Genomic DNA, 26,454 nt, shown 5'->3' on the forward strand with positions numbered 1-26,454 from the left:
AACACATCTTGATGTTGATTCTGAAAGGGCACTAAAGGTTTTCTGACTAATGTAGTGGGGTGTACTCATTTATGACGAGCACTGTATATTAGGAGGGAAAATATGTGAATTTGTGTATGTTAGGGTTCAAAATGAAATATGTCCTCTTAACTGAAGTCTTGCCTCAGGCTTCATAAATCACAATGAACGCTGAGTTAATGAATTTGCAATCAAATAGAGGGACCCAAATATAAAAACAGTGCTCTGAAAAAAGTTAAAAATAGATCTGTTGAAGAACAAGGACATGTGGATGGCTTCAGGTAACAGGAAGCCCCCCACAGGGGTTTCTAAGAAGACAGAAGAAGCAAAGTAATAGCAGACAGGTTCTGGGGAGTGTGTATGCAATGCAAGATGACCTTACTGTGGAGGAGAGAGGGGGGAAATACTGCAATATCTGCTGGTGAAAGGAGTATCCAGAGCAGGGGCAGGTGAAAGAAAAATCCCAAATCTTTCTCAGTGGTCTAAGCCAAGTTGAATTAAGAGGTCAAGTATGAAGAATCCAAAAGGAAAGGCAGATCCAGTGGGCAGAAAGGGAAGTGGAATTGTAAGTTTCGGTACATCTTTTTCTTCCACCTGCTCCTCCTCTTCCTCCTTTGAGTTTGGCGGGTGGCCACCTGTGTATAAGGTGCTTGAAGTTAAGAGACAAAGCTGCTTAGATATGGAAGACTCAGATGAAAGCACTGAAGTATTTTGGGGTCAAACTTACCAAATCAGGAGTGGTGCACTAGGAAGACCTGAGGTCAAAATGAAAGCTTAGAAAAGGACGTTGCTCAAATAATAACATTTAAAGAGTTTATTAAGGGAGCAGGCAAGGAGGCCTTGGTCAGAGATGGCAGCAACGGGTCTTACCTTTATGCAGACATTTAGGCATATGCCAGAGGGGAGATCCAAATGCTTAACCTGCAAAACATTCCTGGACTTGATAGCTTTGCTCCACAGAGGGTTAGAGTGTGGCCAGAGACAGAAACATGGTTAGCAACAGGGACTAGAGTTCACCGAGCAGAAGGCTGAAACATGAAGAAAAACTGATGAACAGCATGCTTGGAGAGGAGCTGAAGAGCAAAAACAAACCTAAAGGGAGCAGTGAGATGTATGAGCCTGGTTACAGTGAATGAGACATTTGGAACAAGGGGGTGGGGGGGTGGGGGGGGGGGGGGGGATACAGTAGGAAAAGATCATGACTGTTGGCACATTGGAGTGATCACATGGGGATGGAAATAAATTTGTTTTTGTGTTTTCCTTACTGTGGAATCAAGGGATTGTAGTGCATCAATGTTTTCTATTTGTGATGACTTTTTATCTTTCCATTGGGACTAATTAGGGAATTCTTGTCATCGTCTCAGGTTTTTAGTTGCTAGGATGTTTGTGAAAATGAGAGCAGATGACACAGCTGAATGACTTGGTGGCACTGATCACAGCTAACGAAATAAAATTTTATGTATGTAAAAGATTCTGTATTGAAAAACAATCCAGCTTCTGTTGAGCAATTACCAAAATGTGTCTCCAATGTATCTCCCTAAAAAAGCTTTGGACAGCTCCATTTTTATGAACAGAATCATTTACTGAAATATACCTGGTAAGTACATGATCATAGCTCCATGCATGTCCATTTTAGAAGGTTAATGAACTATAGTCAAACTTGACTGGAGAGATCTTTATTTATTTATTTTTTAATATAGCAAGTGTTCAAAAAACAAAGTAAATGCATACCTCTAACCCTCCAGTTATGTTTGGATAAATCTAACCAATTTACAACTTTAAACATTGATAAAAAATGTCTGATCGGATTGCCTGAAGGCTTTATGGTATCCTCCACACTATGCTCTTGAACATGCTTTTAGATCTTTGTTTTAGTTATTTCTGTGATAACTGAAATAGAATTCCAAGCACTTCATACGTTTCAAAGGTTTTTATCGACAATTCCATGACATTTCTGCAAAGAGTCAGTGTTTGCAGTGTTGGTCCTTCTTTTTCAGGACCTATGCAGTCCGACTGGGCATGCTGTCAATCAACTTCTGGGCCAAATCCTGACTGATAGCAAGTCTGTCAGAATTTGGGGTTTTTTGTTTGTCCACCCGCCTCTAGAGGATTCACCTCAAGTTCTCAATGGGATAAAGATCTGGGGAGTTTCCAGGCCATGGACCCAAAATGTCAACGTTTTGGTCCCTGAGCCACTTAGTTCTCACTTTTGCCTTATGGCCCGGTGCTCCATGGTTCTGGAAAATGCATTGTTGTTCACCAAACTGTTGTTGGATTGTTGGAAGAAGTTGCAGTTGGAGGGTGTTTGGGTACCATCCTTTATTCATGGCTGTGTTTTTGGGCGAAATTGTGAATGAGCCCCCTCCCTCGGATGAGAAGTAACCCCGCACATGAATGGTCTCAGGATGCTTTACTGTTGGCACTCACCTATCTTCTCCAGACAAGCCTTTTGTCATGGTTTTAGGTTCTTTGCTTTTCTGTTCTAGTTGTTTTTTGTTCTTTGTTGTTTTGCTTTGAAGTACTTCCTGTTTTATTTTATAGTATTTCCTGTTTTGTTGTTTCGAGTTTTACCTTTCCCCATCAGTCCTGAATGTTTCCACCTGTGTCTTGTTGCCTTGTATGTATTTAAGTCTTGTCATTCCTTTCCTCCTGGGCTGCTCCATAGTTTGTAGTTTTGCTGTTTCCCTTTGTGAGTATTACGAGTTTTCCAGTTTGCTGTTTCTAGAGATTCTAGTGTTTCAAGTTTTTTGCCCTGCCTGCTCAGCAGTGGTTTTTGTTATTAAAAGCCCTTGTTCCTGGAACTCCTGCCTCCTCTCCTCTCTGCGCCTGGGTGCTTCAACCTTCTCACGGAACACATTTTCCAGATGCCTCAATCAATCAGAAAGAGGCTTCATGGGAGAATCGAACTTTGCCCCAGTCCTCAGCAGTCCATTCATCAGACTTTTTGCAGAAGATCAATCTGTCCCTGATGTTGTTTGGAGAGAAGTGGCTTCTTTTCTGTCCTTCTTGACACCAGGCCATCTTCCAAAAGCCTCACTGTGATGCAGATGTGCTCACACCTGCCTGCCTCCGTTCCTGAGCAGCTCTGCACTCTGCAGCTGAATCCTCTTTAGGAGATAATCCTGTCGCTTGCTGGAATTTCTTGGATGTCCTGAAGACTTCTTAACATTGAACCTCTGCCCTTGAAGTTCTTGATGAGTCTATAAATTGGTAGCAAATCTTATCCACTATATCCTCGCCTGTGAAGCCATTTTGATGCAACGCAATGATAGCTGCACGTTCGTTTCTTGGCAGGTCACCATGTTTAACAGATCAGCGATTTCAAGCATTGCCCTCCTTTTAAAATGTCAAGTCTGCTATTCTAACCCAATCAGCCTGACAGACTGATCTCCATCCTTGTGCTTGTCAACATTCTCACATGAGTTAACAAGATGATGACTGAAATGATCAGCAGGTCCTTTAATGACACCAATGAGATGCAGGGGACAGTTTTTTCCAGATTAAGTTCATTATCATGGCAAAGCAAGACCATGCTATTCATCTGATTCCTCTTCAGAACATTCTGGAGTTTATGAAAGCAGCAACATTTCCTATTTCCAACATTTATGTCATTCTCAAAACTTTTGACCACGACTGTTCCCCTTGCACACCTTTATCTCTTAGCACAATAGGTAGACTGACCAAGTGGCTCTCTGTTGAAGAAGTACAGGTCCAATTTTAAGGACATGATGAAGAGGTCACCGAAATTGTTCACCTCAAAAAGGATAGGAGCAAAAAAGGAAGTTCTGTAAGCTCTGTGCTCCTAGAGACTACAGAACAAACCTGAGATGCTGAAAATGTGATGCCTTTGTTTGTTCACTCTAAGCTAGTGGTACTCATGTGCATGAATTCACATGCACACGAACACACACTAGTTTCTTCCTTCTATGTGTTGCATATTCATTTCATAATAAATTGTCAGTGTTCATTTGCATTCATTTTTTTATGTCTAATCCCATACATTCATGTTAAAAACTAATAGAATTTGTTTACAGATAAAAATGTTGAAATAAAGGTTGGAGCAAGAAATTGGTAAAGAATTATTAATATTATATATAAATATTTTGTAAGGAGCAGATGGGACAACAGGTTAAATTTGACGGGAACAGTAAAGTAGGGGCAGGAGATGAACACTGTCAGCTGATAAGGGTATGTTCCTTTTTAGTTCCTCAACCCTCTAACTATCACATCAAACTTACATTTACACATTTTCACATTAAAACTTTATCTTTACAAGTTTCTCAACAAGGGACAGAGTACCCTTATGTGTTGACCAACACAATGTGTGGTTCATTTGTTTTTTGTGAACACGCTAGAGAACTGTAAACTCTGTCATCGTGACAAGAAAAGAACTTAAAATGTCTTTTTTTTCCCTATGTATTCTAAAAAAACAGGTAAACTGTTTTAGGAAAAGAAGAAACTGGTTGGGTCTAAATTAGCAGTAGCACTAAAGGCAGGTCTCACAGATTACAACACCACAAAATGAAGCCTTGGTGTAGGTTTTCATTCCATGATATCATTCCAGTTTAAATGTTGTTGTCTTTCCTCACTGTTTCTTACACATATTTTGGCTTCCTCTTCAAAACTGACCAATGTCTGTTTCCCTTTTGTTAAATATTCTCACTTTCAGTTTCTCCACCTTGAAGCTGTTACACAAACGGCTCCATCCCATTCTCCTACATATTCATCCAACAACTATCATTATTTAGACCAGGGGTCTCAGACTCCAGGCCTCGAGGGCTGGCCTCCTGCTGTTTTTTCAGAAGTCCTACTTTATCAGCAGGTGATTACCTGGATCAGGTAGCCAATAAGGAGCTTCAATGGTACACTTCGCTCACTAAATGCAGGACTACTTGTGGTTCCTAGAATTAGTAAAAGTACGGTTGGAGGTAGAGCGTTTAGCCACCAAGCCCCTGTCTTATGGAATAAACTCCCAGCTCATGGAAGAGAGGCCGACTCAGTTTCTACATTCCAAGTTAGACTGAAAACATTCCTCTGTGGACAGGATTATTGTCAGACTAGTTAGTATTCAGAGATTATTTAACTTAATGTTAATTTGTTTAAATTAAACTCAATATCAATTATTTGTTAGTAGCTGCTAGAAGTTGAAGCTGGGGTAACTATGGTGCTCTGGGGTTCTGTCCTCTATTCTCATCTACTTCTACCCTTCCTCTCTCCTCTATTCTTGACCATCATTTAGTTCTCCATGCCTCTGTTTGGTGCAGTGTGATTCATGTATTGTCCCTCTTTTCCTCTCCCCTCCTGGGGAGTGGGAGTGCTTCCAGACTCCAGTTGGTTCATCCGTGCTCCAGTTCCTGACCGAGTACCTCGTCTCTGCTCCTGCTCCTACACCTGGCTGTGGATCCTGTCTCCGGCTCGACTCGCGCCTTTGACTGTCCCCCCAACTCCATCTGGATGAAGCTCGTCTGCTGGACTTTATATATGTAGTTGTAGATTTAGATAAGTTAATTCTTCTCTAAGATTTCTGGTAAATCGCCTGTCCGTCCTGGGGGAGGATCCCTCCTTCATGTGGGCACCCCTGAGGTTTCTTCATTTTTTCCGGAATCCGTTTTTTTTAGGAGTTTTTCCTTACCGCGAAGGGGGGTCTAAGGGCAGGGATGCCAGTTTAGTTTAGTCAGTTTGTTAGTTGAATTTTAGTATTTTCCTATTGAACTCTATGTTTTCATGATCCTTTTGAGTTTATCTTTTACTTTTTCAATTACCGATACGAAGCCCATCGAGACGACTGTTGTTGTGAATTAGGGTTATTCAAATAAAATTGAATTGAAATAAATTGAATTGAATTAAATTGAATGGCAGGTTGGTTGGAAAAATATGTTGGACACTGGCCCTCGAGGCTTGGACTCTACGACCACTAGTTTAGACTCTTCACCAAATGTTCTGGGTTTTAACTGGAGCTTCTCAGGCTTTTACTTCTGCTGTAATATACTAATGTGTCAACATTTGTTCCTCAGTAAATCTGGCTTGTGTTTTTGAATATATCTTTCTTTAATATTACTCAAAATGAAATGTTTACAAAAAAACCATTTGAAATAATTGAATAAATGACTGTAACCTAAAATCGTGTCCCTGCTGTGAACCGTCAGATTGATTCAAACACTTCACTTGTGTCTGCTGTGATGCTGTTGCTACACTGCTGCTGTTTCGGAGTGATTTGGGGGTCAGACTGTTGAATTAATGAAGAGATCATCTGCTCTATCCGAAAATATCACAAATAACCCATGTGAAAACTGAAATAACTGTAAGTTTACACTTTACTCTAGACATACAGAACTCTGGTTACATTTTTACAAATAAGCCAAAGAGTCTACTATCTAATTCCTCTATCTCGGTTTTACAAAAAAGAACTTCTACACTGTTTTTGGATGCCTTTGGAACCAACCCTTGCAACAATAGCTGCATGCACAGTAGTAGCAGCTTAGGCAGAAGTGAATCCCCAAATTGAATTACAAAGTCTCTCTCTCAGTCTCTCTTTCACAATTGGAAAGAGGCAGAAAAGCAGGCTGACAGGGATGGGACCAGATCCTTGAAGGAGGTCAGCACCAAGCAGACAGGTCTCCCCAGGACAACTGGCAGAGACAACCCAGTCTGTTGGAGAAGGTTGTTCCAGGAAGGGCAGGTAGAACCTCCACACAGACTGAAATGCAGGCAGAGACGATTCCAGGGTAGATCAGAGTCAAAACAGGAACTGGCCAGAGAGCTGCAAAGAAACAACGGATGGTGAGCTGAACAGCTGAACAGCTGCAGGTGATGAGCTGATGCATAGAGCGGCAGAATCCAGACTTGACTTTTCACAACCATTGTCAGTTGCCCTTGACTTATGTTTGGCAAAAAAATATAAAAAATCTACTTTATGTTGTCAAGTCATAAGGTTTGGTTTGAGAAAAGATTTATGTAACTGGCCAGCTGCACGTTTCTGAACTAGAGACAAGGCATGGAGGAGATTGATCGACAATGTCAAAAACCAGTCCAGATGCAGAACATGGTGCACTGTAGAGAGGGAGAAAGAGAAAAAAAGCATGAAAATCTGCAATGAAAAGAATCTGCAAAGCAGCCCGCATAAAGCGAGGGAACACTATACTTCATTCATACTTGTGCAACAATTCCTCTGGATGAGTGCTGAACTACAGAATGACCCAGATGGATCATTTTGATTGTCCCTCGTTATTTTGTAGTACCCGTTTCAATGGCTTGCTGTTTTCTTTCAGGTTTTGAATTAGCTGGACCCAAAAGCAGGCAGGGATTAGGTTTATTGAACGTAGAGATGAAAGGCTGGGTGACAAAGTTCATGGATGGTTGATCTGGTGAAGCGGTGAACAGGCAGGAGGGCTGTAGATCCAGAGTGAACTTCCTGGGGGAAGATGGCGTGAAGAACATGTATCCAGAAGACCTCCACATGGCTAGGCTTGGCTGGGTTTGATGAGACTGGAGCTGACTTGACTTGGCTAGAAGTGACTTGGCTTGGCCTCTAGTGCTTTGGCTTGGCTTGGCTTTGGCATTTGGCTTCAGAAATCGGTGAATTCTGACACCTGAACTGACAATGGCTGGGGGGTGTGATGGACTAATAAAAGTTGTCTGATTGGATGCAGAACAGGTGAGAGTGAATCAATCCTCAGGTAGGTGTGCGAGGACGACCCCAACACCTGACAGTTTTCTGATTTTTTTCCTCCAATTTTGAATGCTTATTTCTTTTTCAATGGCCTTTTTACCCTGATTGGTTTTTATGTCTCCTATACAGAATGAATTCAGCTTGCAAAGATGATCTTTGTTTTCTTTCTACTATACTTGAGTATTTGATAGTTTGAACTTTCTTCATGTCTGTCTGAGAAAAGTGTAGAAAGTTGGTTTAAAGCCTTAAAACATCTGGGATCACTGCAAAAACAATAAATATGACTATTTTGAAGGATGAATGAAGGTACGACTGTATTTCACTTAGAAGTAAGGTCACTTCATTTCTTTGGACACATGATTTAACTGAAGAGTCAGGTGACAACAGGAACTAACAGTAAACATTAAACTGAACACTGTGGAAACAACTGAACTGAATGAGCGGGTCACTGCACATTATGTGGATCTTATCTATTTATAAAGCTGACTCACACATTGTGGTTCCAGACTATGAACACTTGAGAAAGCATGTATACGTTTGAAGATTAGAACAAAGTGAAAAGGTTTTCCACATTGAGTGGGACTGCAGTGTCTGTTCGATAAAGGATGTTTGGAGCACGGCCTTCCTAAGAGCTTTTCAATTGATCTGGTTGCCACATCTTGAAAGAAACTAACATCTTTATGTTTATCCTTAAAATCAGCGCACCAGAATGGTTCAATGATCAAAACTGACAAAAGCTGTATCACCTTTAAGCAGACAAAGAAGTCAGACCCGAAAAACACTACATCTGATTTAATCTATAGATGTCAAAATGAAGGTGACATTTTGTTTCTTTAACAGTTGTCTACTAAATAAACTATCTGGGATGTTGGCTAGAAATAGTAAATCAGATTTATTTGTTATATATGCATACACTGTTTTAGTAACCAATTCAGGCTTACATAGCAATATATAAACGGACAAAATTACACAGAAAAATGGGAATGAACTAAAGCAAGATGAATGTGTGTGGATGTGTTCGCAGTTTAACCATACTTCCCATCCAGTGTCATCTTCACATGCCTGGATGAGTCAAGGGCTGATGTGAAAGTACTTCCAATAAGTAAACTGTACTAGTTCAATCAATCAACCAACCAATCAACTCATCTATCCCATTCATCCACCCATCCATCCACTCACCCAATCTATCATCCTTGTTGAGTTTATTGCTCATTAAAAAACACTTACACACGTTCGCACACACATACACACGATCTTCGTGTGCATTTGGAAGACACAAATCAGGATCAAGAAATTTATGAGTATACTAAAAATAAGAACTGCAATACTAGAAGTAAGGTTACATACCAGACAAAACTTAAAATGCAGTGGCGCAGGGGCGACAGTGGCTCAGGTGGTTGAGCGGGTCGTCCAATGATCGAAGGGTTGGCGGTTCGATCCCCGCTCCCACCAGCCAAAATGTCGTTGTGTCCTTGGGCAAGACACTTCACCCTCCTTGCCTCCAGTGTGGCTCCACTGGAGTGTGAATGTGTATGAATGATCCCGGTGATGGTCAGAGGGGCCGTAGGCGCGAAATGGCAGCCACGCCTCTGTCAGTCTGCCCCAGGGCAGCTGTGGCTACAACCGTAGCTTACCATCACCAAGTATGAATGAGGAGTGGCTGAATAATGGACATAATGTAAGCACTTTGGGTGTCTTGAAAAGCGCAGATAAATCCAATCCATTATTATTATTATTATTATAAAAACTTAATACAAATACGTTTCTAAAAGTGAATATAGGAATTTTAATGGGGGAAAAACCAATCTATTCCAAATAAAAGCATATGTCTTCAGCTTTTAAAACTGCTCCAGAGGCAGAAGTATAAGGTCAATCCATGATAAGCTTAAAGAGAATGAATTACCCGATTGTAAAATTGTAAAACAGACATTAAGGAAGACATTAAAGAATAAATAAATAAACAAAATACAATTTGTTACACGGGGATTATGGTGGTGTCATTTCTGCTCCAAAACCGCATCTGCGATGACGGACGGCACAAACAACAAATGCTGTTTTGGAGTTGAAATGACATCACCAACACCTCTATGGCCCAAAGTCAATCCATAATCAGTCTGAAATGAAACTGTATATTAAAATCTGAAAGCAAAGAGGGAGACAAATGAAAAAATCAAAAATACAAAACAGCATATAAACAAATGAACATTTTTCAGTTGTTAGCAGTCGATTTTTTGTTTTCAAAGTCTCCATATTTCTTTCAAGTTTACAATGCGTACTTTTAAGTTCAAAACTTTTCAAATTTCCACCTGTTTTTATTTTTTTCAGATTTACAATTTTTCTAGTTACGATGTGATTTTTCATTCACTTCAAACTAATCCCAATTTGACCCCATACAGAGGGAAGGCTTGAAGGTTGAAAGACCCGTACCCACAGAGCTAAGAGTTCTTAATGGTCTATAGGGTTTAATAAGATCTGCAAAACACAAAGGTCCAAAACCACTAAGCCACACACACACAAAAACCCTGAATAAGAATCTTTTATTGAACTCTGAAGTTCAACTTATTCCAGCCTTGTATCTAAGTCTAAGTCAAGTTGACATTGCTGACTGTGTTTTGAACCTCAATCACGCCCCAGCCAAATGTCCTTTTGCTTTCCTCTCCTTGTCTTCAACCACATCCCCAAACTTCTTCGCATGTAGATGGTGTTACTATCTTGGACCAGCTACAGGATCATACAGGATCTCAGGATAACTTATTGGTTGATACTTCTCGAAACCCCTTAGCGACACAAAGAAAAAGGAATTATTTCCCTAGACCGGGGGTCTGCAGCCAGAGGCTCTTTTACCCCTCCTTTGTGGGTTTCTGGTTAAAAACTAAATAAATGAAATGCTTTTGATTTTGAAAAGTAACACATTTGTCAGACTACAAGGCCCATAAATCAGATGAGCCTAACTTCGTTCAATTCACTCACAAACAGTTGAAGCAAGGTACGTATCACTCTGCAAGGCTGCTGACTACAGTACCCATAATGCTCCAATAAAGCATCAAGTGGTGTGGCTTTGTAGTTTACCAAAGTTGTACTAAAAGACTTTGACAGATTTTGGAGTGCCGTGTACAACCGAAAATAAAAATCAGGTAAAATACAACAATTCATATTTAAGGCACACATAAATGCGGATTTTATATTTATGAAAAATGTCATTAAGTGCGCCATATGGTCCTAAAAATACAGAAAGGGTAACTTTAGTAGCTTTGATGAAATTTTTGTTGGTGAGGTTTATGAATTTACAGCTGAGATTCAATAGTGTCACAAGAACAGGCAGACGGCTGGTTCCAAAGGCAACAGCTTTATTAGCTCAGCTGAAAGTCCACAAAGCTAAATCAGGATCAGGCAGGAGTCGATAACAGGCATGAGATCATCAGAGGAGAGACGGGGTAGTCAGGATCCAGGCGAGAGTCATTACAGGCAAACAGAGTCAGAAACAGGGTCAGGAGACAGAAGATCAGGTCCAAATAGATCGTGACCATCCTTGACTGGCGGGAAAATCTACGTAACGACATATTGTACATGTTTGTTGAATAATAAAAGAAGCTGTCTGCTTTGGTAGCAGAGAGAGCAGATGACAGCAGAGCTTTCTTGCCTGGTGGTGTCTGTGCATCTCTCCCCTTTACAAAGGTTTGAACTGTCATGTGTGATCTATTTCTTTTCCCACTGCACATTCCATTTTTGGGGTCCTGAACCATCCGAACCTGCGAAGGCCAGACAAGGCCTCAACATTTTGAAGGCGAAAAAACCTCACAAAGCACCCGGACCAATCCAGATCTACGGGTTCTCAATAACGGTTACCAGCTAGCAGCTCTAACATCTCTAGTCATGAAGAGGTTTGAGAAGCATGTTCTAGCACAGCTGCAGGCTGACACTAGCATGTATGCCAACCCACTTTCATTTGCATACCGGCACCAGAGGAGGGGTGGAAAACGCGCTGCTGACCCTCCTGCATGGAGCTTTCACTCACCTAGAAAAGCTCCAGTCTCATGTGAGACTGACTGAGGTGTGTTTGCTTCTGGAATACAACTGGACTTCTTTCTTTTCTTGAAGGCATTTCACTTCTCATCCAAGAAGCATCATTAATTCCAATGGAGAGGTGGAGACTCACAAGTAGTTATAGTTACAGGCAGCTGGTTGTTCACACCTTCAGGGTCATGGGAGTGGCTCTTTGTTCTCCGAGTCATTTCAATGTAGGTGTAGAAGAGTGTGGAGCCTTCTTGGTACGTTCAAAAACGCTGTTTTGTAAACAGAAGATAGGTGATGGCATGGTCCTCCCCCTCTGTTGAAGACTGTTCTACTTTAACACAAATGGTCTTCATGACCCCTCTCTCACACCAACAATCCTTACTGCCCAAAATCTGCACATTTCCATCCTCAAAGGAGTGGCCCTTGTCTTTCAAATGCAATTGGACTGCTGAATCCTGTCCCGATTAGCAGGACCTCCGATACTGACCCATGCCTTTGTAGAGTGGTTGTTAGGTTTCTCCAATGTATCAGTCTGGATCAGAACGTACTGATGACTGTTTGTCTCTGCTCTGAGTTCCACCGGCAAAAGACAGTCGCTACCGGAAAATTGAGTTAGTTAACCAACTTTTATCAAGAAACAGTTTTACATCATGACATCTCCCAAACCTCAACTGGTGTTGTTCCTTTGCCAAATGCATTTTTTTTAAAAATTTGGATGGATTTGCTATTCATCCATTCTCCAAACTTGCTTAATTCCTTTACAGGTCACAGGGATGCGGCCCATTCTAACTGCTGTTGGCCATAGGTGGGCTGCGCCCTGGATGGTTTGCCAGTCAAGGGCCACACAGAGACACATAATCACACACGCTAACATTTCCATTACTCCCACTGTTTCCTTACTTTAAATAGTACTATTTATGTCTTTTATGAGTGGCACAAGCAGTTTTAGTTATTCACCTGCAAATCCCTCCAAAAAGCTAAAGGTGTGAAATGTAATTTTTCTCTCGTTTATATGTTTTAGTAAATCAGGTCCAGAGTTTTGTTTGTTTTAGGCTTCTATTTGATTTCAGTCCTGCCCTTATTGGTGTTTTTTTTCTTTTTTTGTTATCAACTACAGTCTTTTGTTTTGGGCAGCATATAGAATCATTCCATCTTCTTTGCATTGCTTTAAATTTGTTTAATCCCTTTTATCAGTTTAATATACATTACCCATCTATGCTCCTCTACGTTCATGACTATTCTGTTACAATCACTGATTTCAGAGGGTAAGGGAATCTTTATTTTTTTGATGAAAGTTGTCTTTTCCTCTCCATCTGTAACAGAGTTAATGAGCAGGCAGCACAGATGTTTTCAGTTAAATCTAAATCTCAGTGATTTTGCTGGGAAGGAACATTGTTCATCCGAGTTCTTAGTGGACGGCTGCTCCCTGCTCATTTTTTTCACTTAGGTTCTGAAACTAGGAAACTCTCCAGAAAAATACTCAATCATTCAGCACTGAAGCACCTCAGTGAGGAGCGACAGGTGACAAACGGTTCCCACACAGCAGCTTGCCAAAGTAAGTGACTTGGAGTCTGGAGTCACTTTTGAGGCTGTGTGACTCCTCCTACATATTTTTCCTTCCTGCCATCTTGCTGAAGATGGTATACACATAAGATCTTACGCCCTCGTTTTTTGCAGTTGTGGATTTGTGTCTGGCCCCTGCATGTCATTTTGTTTTGACATAGATAATATGTGAAGCAGTTGGCTCATATGCAGTGTGCATTCTACATATCGTTCATGTTATTAATTCATATGCGTGGGTCAAACTAGAGGTGTTCTTACTGCAGCAACTTTGCTGCACATGTGAAGCTATTCTGTCATGTCATAATCAAGCATCAGAGTTTTCTCTGTGTGTGATCCCAAAAGTTGACAGAATTTTGTAAAAGTGTACCAACTGCTTCATGAAGATTCATTTGATCATCAGCACAAGTGTGCAGCTTTCTCTTCAGGCACAAGGTGCCCAAACAGACAAAAAGGAATCCCCGGTCCCAGACCTGATGAGGACCATCAAGTTCAGCAATGAACCTCCACAGTGTGATGAAGCTGACAGGACAACATTCTTTAACAATTAGACTTTGTCAACTTTTATAAATCATTTGTCTTAGTCAAAGAATCATTGAAATCACAGGTTTTAATAAAACTATAATATTGTTTTTACACAAAATAAAAAACGCCCACAAATATAAATTTTTGCTTTTAAATATCCTTTCTGTTAGCACCCGATCTTAAAACCAATGACACAGTAGAGTGAAAACTTTGAAGACCCCCTCCGATCATCTTTTGCTCAACACTCACCGACCGCTTTATTAGCTACACCTTGCTAGTACTGGATTAGACGTTCTTTTGCCCTCAAAACTGTCTGAATCATTGGAGTCATGGATTCAACAGGGTACTGGAAACATTCCTGAGTTTGGTCCACTTTAGTTGTGGGTTGAGATCTGGTGACTGTGGAGGTCATTTGACTCCAGTGAACTCATTGTCGTTCAAGACACCAGTCTGAGATGATTCCAGCTTAATGACATGGCTGTCAAGAATTGTTTCTGGGACCCAAAATTGGACAAACTCAGGGGTGCAAGAAACCAGATTTATTTATTTATTTATTTTTTATTCTATAACTTAAAGTAGCCCAGGTGGAGAAATACAGTCAATGTACGGATGTGGGATGAGGAGTGGGATCCGCAGGTAGAAGGGAGGGGTGGAGTCAAGTCGTCGGTACAGCAAATGAATGGAGGTGTGGAGGTGATGGAACTCAGGAGCCTGGGGCTCAACCACAAACACCCTTGATTTTGCAATCCAAATAATAATCTCCAGAAGGGTCTCTGGGAAACAGTTCCAAAAAGATTTCAGAGGTGCGGGGACTAATGAGGCTTGGGGCAGAATGGTGTGGCAGGGAAACAGAAGCAGAAAATGTCCATAGCAGCATGGAGCTGAGAGCAGAGACCAGAGGATGGATGAGCAGGTTAGCTAGAAGCCAGGCTGAATGGTGAGCAGACAGGTAGATGAGCTGGCAGAGAACAGAGCAGGTGAGTTGACTGGATGCTTGCAGTGCGACGATCCTGCAGAGTGAGGGGCAGAGGCAGAGATCTATAGGAGCAGGCACAGGTGGATGAAATTAGGCAATTGGCAGCAGCAGCCCTGCTGGCCCATGACTCAAAAAGGTTTGCTCAACCCATCTAGATTGTTGATTTGGTCATTAGATTTAGACTTGAGCTTTCAGGGGAGCAAAAAGAACCCAAATATTGTGGCTATTGTCTACCTTCAAAATAGACAGGTTTCAAGCAAATATACTGTATTAGGAAGGTCATTATTCGTTAACTCTAAACATTGGATGAGTTCCTCTCAAAGTACAGTATGTAGTGACTACAGCTACTTGATCTAGTCTAACAATTGGTTGGCAAATGTCTAGTATCACAGAGAAAAGTAATAATTACTATAAAAAATACAATACCAAACCCTTCTTTTAGAATTGACTAAACATCACTTCTCCATCCATTTTCTTTTACTCATCCGGGACCAGCTCATGGGGGGCAGCAGGATAAACAAAGATGCACAGTCTTCTGTCTCGCCAGCCACTTCCTCCAGCTCCTCTGGGGGACCCCCAGATGTTTTAGATGTAGTTTTTCAGCACGTCCTGGGTTTTTCCAAGGGCTTCCGCTAAGTGGGACATGCCCAGAACACTCTCGTCCAGTCGTCCAGGAGGCATCAGGATCAGATATCCGAGCCACCTCAACTGGCTCGTGTCAATGTGGAGGAGCAGTGGCTCTCCTCTGAGCCTCTGCAGGTGAACGAGCTTCTCACTCTATCTCTAAGGGAGCGTCCAGCCACCCTACAGAGGAAACTTTTTTTTGGCCACTTGTATTTAGGACCTTATTCTTTTGATTACAATCCAGAGCTGATGAGTATTGGAACAAAGATCGACGGGTTAATTTAGAGCAGGAGTGTCAAACTAATTTTCACTGAGGGCCACATCTGCATAGTGTCTGTCCTCAAAGGGCCAGATATAACTTATACATGTAACTAAATGTAACGAAAAATAAATGTAACTAATCCTTAATGTTAAAGAAATCATTATTTATTTATTATAACTTTTTAATGTGACAATTGCAATTGCATAAAAAACACATGTTTTTTTTTGTTACTTTAACATAAATCTTTTTAAATTTGATTCTGTCAGGTTAGGTTATATGGACAGTATTTAAGTCCTACTGTATAGTTGCCCAATCCAAAATTTCAAGTCCGATTCCCCCTAGTTATAAATATATTCACACCAATTTTTTACTGCACCAATCCGCCTGTCGATCTAATGCGTTGATCTCCTCGATCGTGAACAAGACCCCAAGATAGTTAAACTCCACCACCTGTGGCAGGAGCACTCCACCCACCCAGAGAGGACAAACTACACTATATTACAAAAAGTCTTCGCTCACCAATGCCAATAATCAGAATCCGGTGTCCTAATAACTTGCCCTGGCCACAGGTGTACAAAATCAAGACTGTTTTTACAAACATTTGTGAAAGAATGGACCGCTCTTTGTGAAAGAATGGTTGGCCTGGGGCGGCCCCTCCCACTTCCTAAATGACTGTCCACCAGTGACCAAAGCAAGGTCCATAAAGACATGGATGACAGAGTCTGGTGTGGATGAACTGGACTGACCTGCACAGAGTCCTGACCTGAACCCAATAGAAAACCTTTATAATGAATTAAAATGGAGACTGAAAGCCAGGCCTTCTCCACCAACATCAGTGTGTGACCTCACCAATGCACTTTTGGAAGACTTGTCAAAAATTCCTAGAAACACTCCTCAACCTTGGATTTTAAGCTGTAATAGCTGCTAAAGGTGGGCCGACCTCATATTGAACTCTCTGGGTTAGGAAGGGAATGGGACTTCAATTCATATGTGAGTAGAGGTAGATGAGCGAATACTTTTGGTAATATGGTTTACCTTTATCCAATCAAGAACCATGGACTCAAATTCAATGCTGCTGACCCTCATTCCAGCTGCTTCACACTCGGCTGCAAACCAACCCAATGCGTGCTGAAGGTCCTGGCTCAATGAAGCCAACTGCACAATATTATCTGCAAACAGCAGAGAGGAAATTCTGTGGTCCCCAAACCAGACACCCTCAAGCCACTGGCTGCGCCTAGAAATCATCATCATTTTCTTCCGTTTTTGTCCCTTTTGGGGTCACGGGGCTGCCGGAGCCTGTCCCGGCCACTTGTGGGCGAAGGCAGGGGACACCCTGGACAGGTCGCCAGTCTGTCCTAGGGTCACCTAGAACCTAGAAATCTCTGTCCATAAATATTATGAACAAAACCAGTGATAAAAGGCAGCCTTGCCGGAGTCTAACATGCACCACGTACTGCCGGCTATGTGAAACAAGCTCATGCTCTGGTCATACAGAGACCAGAAAGCCCTCAGAAAAGCTCCCTGGACCCCATACTGGCAGTGCACCATCCACAGCACACTACGGGGACGCGGTCGAATGCCTTCTCTAAATCAACAAAACATGTATGGACTGGATGGGCAAACTCCCACAAACCCTCCAGCACCCTAAAAAATAGATGCTGTCAAGCTGTAGATGGAGTCCTACCAATCCTTGCTGTCTTTTGGGACTACATACGCAGCTTGCTGGTAATAACAAACTAAGCGAGCTGTGACCTGGGCTGTTGTGGAGGAAAAAACCTGGTCCTGGGAGGAGTTATGTGAGGTCAGGGACTGTCAGATGGCCTTGAAGAGATTCTGGGAAACTGTCCAGTGCCTCAAGAAAAAAAAAAATCCGATTTTTTTGCAAGGCCGTTCACATTTCCAAGTAAATCCGAATTTTTGTGATCTCCAATGTGACCGTGAAATGACCCAGAAATGATATTCATGCGCAGAAGAGTACTCAACGGTGGACGATGTGACTCGTTGTTTGCAAAAGTGGCTAACGTTAACATGGGTGTCAACAACAGTGTTGTCAAAGCAGAGCTCTTTTTGTATTATTACATTTATTTTCACAAAGGAGCCAGCACAATAACAATCTTCTCATTTTAAGAAGGCAATGGAGTCGGGATCGTCTGGACCCACTGTTGTGGAATGGGAATGTGTATGTGCTGGGGCCGTGCGCGCGTGTGCGTAAGAGACAGGAGAAGAGTGCGTGCAGCAGTAGAGAATGGGGCGGGGCAGTGTGGGCGCGCATTCATGTTGTGTGTTACGGAGGAAGGAGAACGGTAATAAAAGAAGGTTTCCTCCAGAATAAATGCTGTTGACTCTTTATTAACCCGTTCTGGAGAATCTAATAAGGGTCAGAATAGGGAGGAGGAGGAGGATCCGCCTTGGGTGGACCCTGTTCTCACATCTAGTCCATTTCCATCTTGTTCCAGTAGCCCACTTTCCATCGCAGACCTTGTTTGGCTGGGCGACGTCTGAGCCAGCCAAACAAGATCACAAACAAACCCCAAGGTCAAAATAGGAAACACCTCCGAAGATGGTAGAGAATGAGAGAGCAAAGATCCTGTGGGAGTTCCAGATCCAGACTGATAGGATGGTAATGGAGAACCAACCAGACATTGTAGTGGTGGATAAAGAACAGAGGAAAGCCGTTGTGGTGGATGTGGCAGTGCCAAGCGATGGGAACATCAGGAAGAAGGAACATGAGAAACTGGAGAAATACCAGGGACTCAGAGAAGAACTGGAGAAAGCCTGAAAAGTGAAGGTGACAGTGGTGCCTGTGGTAATTGGAGCACTCGGGGCAGTAACCCCCAAGCTGGAGGAGTGGCTACAACAGATACCTGGAAAGACCTCAGACCTCTCAGTCCAGAAAAGCGCAGTGCTAGGAACAGCTAAGATACTGCGCAGGACCCTCAAGCTCCCAGGCCTCTGGTAGAGGACACGAGCTTGGAGGAGAAACCACCCACGGAGGGTGAGAGGGGCGTTATTATTTTTATACATGCACTGTAAAAAAAGTCCGTAAAATTTACAGTACATTTTTGTAAAATACCAACACAATTTTACTGTAATTGAGAAAAAAACAAAATGGTGTATTTTTTACGTGCATATGTAGTATTTAAAATAAGTAAATATCCTTGTTATTTTTACAATCAAAACATGTTAAATATGTAGATATTTCCTTGTAAAATATACGGGTCACAATAAAATAAACACAGTTGATTTGTCATTTAAAAAACAATATAATCTCCTGCCACCAACAGCATAAATATGTGAAAAATGCATTTGTCCTTTGTTAAGAAAACACATTGCTGTGTGTAAATGTTTTTCATTGCTGATGTATTTTTTGTTTTCGTGAGACCACACTTTTATAAGTATATTAGTAATTAGTTGTTAATTCATTTTTTTTTATCATTGTCTTTATAGACTAAAAATTTACCTATAACTCTGCACTTGGAAGAATGGAACCGGTGGAACAGGTCAGATAAAGGGCAAAAAGATCTTTATTGGTGAGAAAGGGCTGCCCTTTATCACCGGTTCTGTTCATAGTCTTTATGGACAGAATTTCCAGGCGTAGCCAGGGCTAGAAGGCGATCTAGTTCAGGGACCACAGGATTTCTTCTCTGCTCTTTGCAGATGATGTTGTCCTGTTGGGTTCATCAAGACAGGACCTTCAAGATGCATTGGAGTGGTTTGCAGCAGAGTGTGAAGCAGCTGGGATGAGGTTCTCAGACATAGTGGTGGTAAGCCTAAGACCACTTTACAGCTAAATCTGGGGCCATGGTTCTTGATCGGCGAAAGTTTGTCCTCTCTGGATGGGTGGAGTACTCCTGCCCCAGGTGGAGTAGTTTAAATATCTTGAGGTCTTGTTCACGAGTAAGGGAGGATTGGAGCGGGAGATCGAAAGGCAGACTGGAGTGGCATCCGCCGTTAGGCAGGCAGTATACTGATCCGTTGTTGTGAAGACTGAGCTAAGCCAGAAAGCAAAGCTCTTAATTTAACAGTCAATCTTCATTCCTACACTCATCTACATGATCCATGAGCTCTGGGACACGACCGAAAGAACAAGGTCCTGAATACAAGCAGCTGAAATGAGCTTCCTCTGCAGGGTGGCCGGGCACTTCCTTAGAGATGGGGGGAGAAGGTTCGTCACCCAGAGATCTCGGAGTAGAGTCGCTGCTCCTCCACATCAAGAGGAGCCAGTTGAGGTGGCTCAGGCATCTGGTCTGGATACCTTCTAGACACCTTCCTATGGAGGTTTTCCAGGCATGGGCAGAGGCCCCAGGGAAGACCCAGAACAATCTGGAGAGACTATGTCTCTCAATTGGAATGGGATGCCATGTGGTCCCCCTCTACGAGCTGGAGGAAGTGGCTGGGGAGAGGGAAGTCTGAGCATCTTTGCTTAGACTGCTGCCTCTGCAACCCGGTCCCTGATTGAGCAGAAGAAGATTGATGGATAGATGGATGGATGGGTGGGTGGATCAGAATTGGCCAAAAAAGTGCAAAATTCGAGTTAATCTTTAGTCATAAAGATGTGGATGTTAACTAGTTCTCATTAAACATGTTTACCTAAAAATAAACACGTCCTGTCTGAATAACATGATTTTGCATTTTTATATAAAATTGGAAATTAATAAAAAGGACAAAAACAAACAAGCAAACAAAAATTATATGTTGAAAAGAACTGTTTCTTTAATGTAGTGAAACATTAATTTGTCATTTTTGCTTATTTAAGTCCAAAAAGTTTTTTTTTTTTCTTTACAAATGGCAATTATTAATAGTTTCTTTATCTGTGCTCTAAATAACATTTGGCATTTTTCATTAAATATAGAAATGAATGAAGAGAGTAAAAACAAACAATCAAACATACAAAAACAATTGTAATTTTCTAAAACAGTTTTTTTTATTTTAGTCAAATATTAATTTTTCACTATTGCTTATTTTAATACAATATTTTTTTGTTTTTTACACATGGGATTGATTAGTCGTTACCTTAACACAGGAATTACAATGCAACATTCCCTCCAGAAAACTGGGTTAGTCTTTAATTTCAAATTTTAGGCGCCTCACCTCCCCCTATCGCTGTGCAGATTAGTCTGCTTCTGTTTGCTGATTGGACCAACAAGAGCGCACCGTCTGCCCTCCTCCTGCTGGAACTTTCCATACGTGATTGACAGCCACAACAGAAAAGACCTGCGTGCGGTAAGCTTTTCTATTTCTTCCAAACTCTGTAAAACGCTAATATTTTGATATTTTGCCGAGGTTAGTGTCATGTGTTTGTATTTTTAATGTTGTGGACTGACGCTACTTTCGCTAATAGATACCATGCTAACAGGTTTGTCATCGTTTACGTGTATTTCTGCTGCAGACCGTCGATGTGTTAGCTTAACATGCAGCCATGCTGTAATGTGGCGCTAATGTTTGTTTCATCCTCACAGACAGAAGCTTCGTAGAAAACTCCACAGATATGTGGGATTTATGACACGTTATTCTTTTTTTGCTGTGGGAAAAAATGTAATGATATTCTGTAGTATTTATGAGTTGTTGTTTTTTGTGATAAAGGTGAAGTTCATTCATATTAGTGCTGAGAAAAGTTATATTTTATATTGGGCTCTGAGTGTTGTCAAATCACTGAGATTTTATGGAAAAGTCTAAAATCTACATATTTTTATTTGACTGACTAAATTAAGATGTTTTTACTTATTTTATTTTTTTCCGTCTTAAAGCTTTTAGTTTTAAGGGGTTGTTAGCCAGGACACACCAAGAATTTATAGAAAATTCAGGAAGTTTGCACAGGGGAATGTTCTGACAATAAATATGTCAATGTCTTTGTACATTTCTGCATAGTTTTTAATTAATTTTTTCTCTCTCTTGTTTCTGTTTTTCAGGTGCAGTTATTGGGCCTTTCCTGAAGGACTATAGTTGGTAAATATGATTACATGTCAGTTTTGCAGTTGAACATTAGCAACATTAAAGGGATTTGCATTGTATTGTAATGTTCACAGAAATTAACCTTATAGTGTTTTTTTTAAGTGCCATGGCCCAAACTGCAAGTGAACATTTACTACTTATGCTGCCTTTAGGGCCCATTGTTATCAGGTTTACAGTTTTTCCACACTAAAACTAATGCTTCTTGTGTTGGCATAGATTTAAAATGTGTTTTTGACCTGTGTGTCAACTTAAGAGCTTGTAATTTTAAAGACCTGGTAAGGGAGGGTTGCTTTGTATCATGTCCAGTGAGTGGTTTTAAAAACACATTTAATGTGATGTATTTACTACTTATATGTGCAGGAAAAATAGAATATTCACATAGGAAAATATGTATGTAGTGTTCAATAAAACAGTTACTAAGCCTTCTGATGTCACCTATGCAGTGATCTGCTGCTGCCCGACTTGGATGAAAAGGAAGATGCAATGTTTTGCCATGTGGATGACGTGTGCCTTCCAGAAGAAGTACCGGTAAATACAGAGGACGTGAATTTGACTCTTAGTTGTTTTAGTATGCAGTAAGTAATCCATTTTATTTTTTTATACTGGCAGGTGCAAATAATTGATGATGGTAAAACAGATCTGTGACTCAATGAAACTGTTTGCACGAAATTTAGCCTTTCACTAATTTCTCCTCAACCCTTTGTTTAAGCTATAACCCAAAACTAATATTAGTTTAGCAAAAACTGGTGAACAACATTGGAGCAATGCACCCGTACAGTTTTGATCCAAATGACAGCTGAGAGGAGAAAAATGAAGAGCAACATGGATCTTTTTTGTCTGCAAGTGGAGAATTCAGAATTTGAATGAAAGACTTTCACCCACTCATCGCTTTTTCAAAAACTGGGTTGTTATCTGCTCCTCATCCAACACAATTTGAATAAATAAATACTCAGAAGCCCAATTTTAATCTTAAACTATTTTATATATATTCTTCATCATGAGAAAAAGGCTACAAGAACCTGTTAAAAACACCCAAAAAAGGGGGGTCTTGGAAGACCCACTCCATTGGAAAAACATGTTCTTGCTGCTTTGTGGTGCAGTTTAAAAACGTTTGTGTTTGTGACACAGCAACTGCGATGGGCGAGCTAAAGTCTCCCTGCTCTGATAAAATTGCATCTGGCTCAAAACTGTACAAATGGATTGCTCCAATATTGTTTCCACTTTTTTTTTGCTATGTTAATGTTAGCTTGGGGTTTTGAGGAGCTGTAAGCTAGCGAGAGAGAGTCTAAACAAAAGTATTTGCTAACCCACCCAGAATCAGGTGTCCGGATCACTTGATCTGGCCGCAGGTGCATTAAATCAAGCCTTGGGTTTTTAAAATTACATAAACCTAACCTGTTTTTCTACTCTCTCATTTTTAGGGCATTCGTGCCTTTCTACAAGAAAGTTCATGCTAAGTCTGGATCGAAACCTTGTGCAGGCCAACATTGCTTCCCACATTTCTCTGCTATGCATGATCTTCGCAAACTACTACAGCTTCAACATCCACTATCCATCCACCGGAGCTGGCATCAACTTTTGAGTTTCTACAGAGGTTTGTCTTTTTAACTTCAAGTTCTAATCTTACAGATTTTGATCGCTCTAGAACAGGGGTGCTCACAATTTGTCAGCATGCAAGCTATGTTTGACGCTACAAGCTCCAAAAGATCTATATATATAATTTGACATGATCATTTCTGTGCTTAGAAGATAACATGATAAAAAGTTTCCAGCATTTTCCCTTCAACAACTTGTTGATTCGTATCGTGTCAGCGGCTCCGCTCGGCTTCTGTGTGCGTTCTGTTCTAGTTTTTTGTCCTTTTTTGAGTGACTGACCTCAGGCCTGTCGAGACGAAATAACAGCTACATCTACGGTTAGGAGTCTGACACTGAACCTTCACACCTCTCTGAAGACGAGGAAGAAAAACTCCACATCTGGGGCTCATTTTTTTACTTTTAAACTTTGAGACAAGCATATGCTATTGGTAGGATCAACCAGGCGTCCCCCAGGGGCCAGCCCGTATGGGAAGGCAGTGGGGGGGTCACTGTCACTCACTCAGGCTCTGTAATGGATGGGGGGGCTGGTGGTGAGAATTGGTGGCGACAGAGTGCTTGCCGTGCAGCCCAGCCAGGGCCCCGGTCCTTGGGTAGGGCTTGAGAAGCACATGCTTCTGGACGACGCTGCTGCCTGAGCGGCCTCGGATCCCTTGGGCGGGGACTGCGGACTTCCCAGCAGTCGCCATGACAGGACGGCTTGATCAAACGGGGCGTCTCTGTCTCGCTTCTAATTAAGGATAAATAAACACTCCTGTGGGTCGTACTGAGCCTCTTCTGGGACCTGTCACACAGCTGGGCCAATAGAGGCTCTCTCCCATGTCAGCCACAATTTGCCAGTCAATCACACATCTGGCACTCAGTGTAGTTGAACACGCATGTGCAGTGACATGTATCAGAGGATGTTTGACTGGCCATTGTTCATGCCAATCAAGTTACATCATGGTGAGGAGGATTATTCCCTGACGACAATGTTTTAAAATGTAATATTTGTATTTTTTTGAGTATTTCGTTTTGATGTCCCACGGTTAATTGGATAACACGATTGACGTAATGAGCACCCCTTCTCTAGAATACTGGAACTGTTCACCCGCAAACTTAATATTTAAAGTGAGCCCTTTCATCGAGTGTGTATTAGTAATGACTTGCACATTACTTTCTAACTCTGACCCTTTATTTTCTCTCTTTCTGAAGATGCTTTTTCTCCATCAACCCAGAGAGAGAGACCAGAGTGGACAAGAAGGGCAAATCTCATCTCATCTTGAACCCAAGAGTCTTAACCTTGATTCAGGAACGGTCAGATTTTGAGTGGAGAGGCGTGTAAACACTGTAAGCAACATTGCAAGCATAGTTTTAAGGTTTCTTTGCTCTTTGTTAATCTCTTGCAAAAAAGTGATTACATAGTTTTCTGTTTTAGGTGCAATGTTTTTTAAAAATGTTTTATTATCTACAAATGATAAACATTTGCTGTGTTTAGAGGCAAAAGGTTGAGTAAAATAAATGAATGTAAAGACGTCTTTGTATTGAAGTGATTCTTCGGTTTGAATTTTGCTACACAGCAGATATTTTGAAACTGGGTTACATTTTCAGTACATTTTTGTTTCTTTTTAGGTCTTAGCAAAGCAAATGAGCAAATGTAATAGACCTCAACAAAAAACTAAAACGTGCAAATATTTTTTATCAGGATTGTTGAGCAATGGTTTAAATTAATCAGTAAAATTAGGAAACACCTAAGTTCAAATTTCTAAATTACATTTTATATTCTCTATTTGTAAAAATTATCTTGGTTTCAAAACAGTAATTAAACACAAGAGTATGTTGCTGTGATTGCATTTCTAAGAACAACATGAAAAAAAAAGAAAAATGTTGTTATTTTTACGAAAATAAATTGGCAGCAGTGGTTGCCAGAGTAAAAATGTAGAAAATACGGTAAAAATGTAAACAACTTGTTAAAATAAAATATGTCCAACACAAGAGGCCCTCAGCTCTCATCTGTTTGCCTAGCTGTTGGACAGGACAAGTTAAAAGAAAAAAAAAAAAAAAAACAAATGTAAACAACTTTACAGAACATTGTATAAATTTAACGTCATAATCTTATAAATACAACAACATATCCTAGACTGTGAAACATCAGGTTGCTGTAGATAAGACATCATTTTATGTGAAATAAATGTTTATTGGTGTTATTTTTACCCATAATATTGGTCAAATTAATCTTAAAATTCAGTATTTTCTCTAAAATATGACTGTTATAATTACAGTATAGCCCAGTAAATTCACAACATTTATCTGTAGTATTTATCAGAAAATAATTTTAAATGACAGCTTATTTACTTAAATTAAAACAATAAATTATGTAATTTTAACGGTGTGCCTGTAAAGTTGTTTACATAGTCGATGTATTTTTTACAGGTTTATTCTGGCAACCACAGCTGCCAGTTTTTTTCCGTAAAAACTACGGAATTTTTTTTACAGTGTGTATATACTGATCTTTCCGATGGGTTGAATAAAGCATCAGTTCAGAGAGAAAGTTCACCTCTTACCGCTTGTTTTTGTCCAGATGATGAAGCAAAAGGTTGTTTTAAAGAAGCCGGCGCAGTGATACAAAACATTTAAGCTAGGTGACCGGAACTTCTTTTTTCACCGTGCGGTTATCCTGTGGTATATCACTTTTTAATGTTCACCCAGCAGCCAATCAGAATCGAGTATTCACCCGGACCATGGTATAAACTGGATAAGAAACAAAACAGTAAATAACACAAACCACTTTCACAATAAAATACACAATGGAAAATAAATGCAAAATAAAATAGAAATTGAGATCACATTCCAACACCCCCACTTGATCTGACATTACTGCATCTTTGCCAAACATTTACAAATGTCCAAACAGAAATTGTTAAACATTCCCAACTTAAATTTTGTTGTAGCTTTGGTAAACAAATCTGCCACCATCTGTGCTGTTGGACAATATTTTAAACATATCTTCCCACTATTCACAGTTGATCTGATGTAGCGGTACTTTATGTCAACATGTTTGCACTTTTGTCTTCTAACTGGGTTTTTGGCTAAGGCTATAGTCCCTTGGTTGTCTTCGTACACCTTTGGAAGTGCATATGGATGTTTATCCATTCCCTCTAGCAGTTGTTTTAAGTACAAACATTCCTGATGGTTGCAGCCAAAGCCACATACTCAGCGCCACAGTAGGCTGCTTCTTTCTTTTCCAGGAAACTAATGTTCCCTCTTCACTCAGGCTTACAC

General features: G+C 40.8%; 1 long non-coding RNA gene across 1 annotated transcript; it reads left to right on the forward strand.

The window, feature by feature from the left end:
• The first annotated feature begins 20,766 nt into the window (after positions 1 to 20,766).
• LOC111946690 (uncharacterized) lies at positions 20,767 to 23,170 on the forward strand. Its single transcript, XR_002872426.2, has 4 exons — positions 20,767 to 20,871; positions 21,558 to 21,594; positions 22,044 to 22,128; positions 23,022 to 23,170. It is a non-coding gene; the product is annotated as an uncharacterized LOC111946690 (long non-coding RNA).
• Positions 23,171 to 26,454: the final 3,284 nt, after the last annotated feature.

Source organism: Oryzias latipes, chromosome 20 (assembly GCF_053564925.1).
Source record: "Oryzias latipes strain Hd-rR chromosome 20, Olatipes_Hd-rR_3.1".
NCBI lineage: Eukaryota > Metazoa > Chordata > Actinopteri > Beloniformes > Adrianichthyidae > Oryzias > Oryzias latipes.